Source organism: Desmodus rotundus, chromosome 1 (assembly GCF_022682495.2).
Source record: "Desmodus rotundus isolate HL8 chromosome 1, HLdesRot8A.1, whole genome shotgun sequence".
Taxonomy (NCBI): domain Eukaryota; kingdom Metazoa; phylum Chordata; class Mammalia; order Chiroptera; family Phyllostomidae; genus Desmodus; species Desmodus rotundus.
The window spans coordinates 181902289-181904314 of record NC_071387.1 but is presented as its reverse complement, the minus strand read 5'-3'; positions in this window follow the sequence as shown (position 1 = coordinate 181904314).

Here is a 2026-nt window from a genome sequence, read left to right as displayed (position 1 = left end):
GGAAGCACTATGTCACCAAGGCTCACTTTTAAGTCTTCTAGAGAACAAATTGTATTTGTCCTGAAAACAGTGTTATGTGCAGTGATAAGGTGCCCAGACCAATGGTCTTTTAAACCTTAATATATGGAGTTATATCCTAGTCATTCTATGCCTTCTCTTACAACTCCTCAGACAGAGACACACACTTAACCCCCCACCCCAGAGCGCCCCCTTGCTTTCTGTTCTGCTGTTACCATTGGTAGCTTCCCCTTGGGCTCATCCCAGGGTGTGGGGCTGGAGTACTGGGAAAGACCCCAGATGGAACCTGGGACAGGTGTGGGGTGGAAGAGGGGAGAGTAGCTGAGTCCTATAGGACTGTATTCATCCCTCCACTTGATAGCATGTTATTTTAACAGATGGTTTTGCTTTTTTTCCCCCAAGTGGATTATGAGCTGCCTGTGAGCAGGGCTCTCACATTCTCTTCTATAGCCCTCAATGTCCAGCAGAGCGCCTGCACCTGCAGGTACCCACTGGGTACTGTGCTGATTGATGCTGTGTGCTCAGTGCAGGGTGTGGGTGCAGATGGGAACTCCCACCCTCTCCTTTCCTCCCTTAGGCAACCCTGCCCAGAGAGCTAAAAATGCCTTGTCTTCCCTTTCCTCAGCACTGTTAGTGAAGTGGAAGGGGCAGCCCCTGAGGGCTCTGCAAGGGAGGCAAGGAGGGAGGACAAGTGCAGGAAAGAGGAGTCCCCCAGCTGAGCTAAGACTGGCACCTGTGGGGTGTGGAAAGCTAGCTTCCTGGGCCAGAAGCTGCTTGCTCCCGTGCTTCCATCTGGTTGAGTCCAGAACAAAGATCTCATCCAATCCGTGGATTTCAGAGACAGGCTTCTAAGTGGCCTCGCTGTCATGAAAAGGTTTCGGAGGAAGAAAACAACGCAGCTCCCTGGGCCTCTGGTTGACTGCCGCGTGCCTGAGCCTTGGGCTGTGTCAGGTTTGGCCGGGATCCGCAGGCTCCCACACAGCTCCGCAGACCCTCCTGCCTGGGAACCTCTCCAAGTGAATGCAGACGCAAACAATGAGCCAGCTCCGCGTGGAACCAAAGCAGGCTATTTTTAAAAGCAATACACAAAAGCTGTGCCTGTGACATAGAACTAGTCTGCGCCCAAGCAGAAAATCTGATCCATCTCATGACGATTTGCAAACGTCACCATGTCTGAGGTCATGATGACGCATGAAAATATTTTTTAAATGCCTAAAGTTTGATGAATTTTATAAAGTAGTAAATTAAATTTTTTTTTCAGATTTGGGAATAACATTAAAATATACACATATTAAAATAGTGTTGACCTAAAAATATTGCCCTGTCTTCAAAGAGATGTCCGTAATTGGTGGCTGAGACTTGTTTATGTGTTTCTAAATGTCCTGTGATTTCCTAGCCTGAACTCATTGGCTATAGGTTTAGTCAGCCTTCCTTCCTTCCTTCCTTCCTTCCTCTCAGCTAAAAAGATCTAAACATAGAAACTATCAAGCCTAAAAAAGTCCATAATCCATTCAATTAAATTTTGTCTTTGACCAGAGCACCAAGATTTCAGATTAATTTGACAAGCAATTGTTGAGTGACTATTGAGGTAGAGACACAGGATTAAGCCTAGTTTGAAGGTAGTTGCTAGTAGGATATGATTATCCTTTCTGATGTCAGTTTCAGAAATGTGCCCTAAGCAGCCTACTTTCCCACAAGAATGCCATTAATAATGTAATTAATATATTTATATTAATGTTTTAAATAAATTTATGCAGCTTGTCCTATCTTTTGTGAGTATTGAATTCCATAAGTTTACTCACAACTATGTGAGGCTGTCCTCTTAGTCTTAAACTTGCATCTTTCATGCTTTGGTGAAGTTTTTTTTCATTTGTTAAGTAGAGGCATTTGGTGACTAGTCTGTTGGGTTGATTTTATGGATACCATCATGAGTTACTTAACTTGGGCAAGTTATTTAACTTCTGTGAAACTGATCAATAAAGTGAAGATAATACCTGCTTCCCAATAA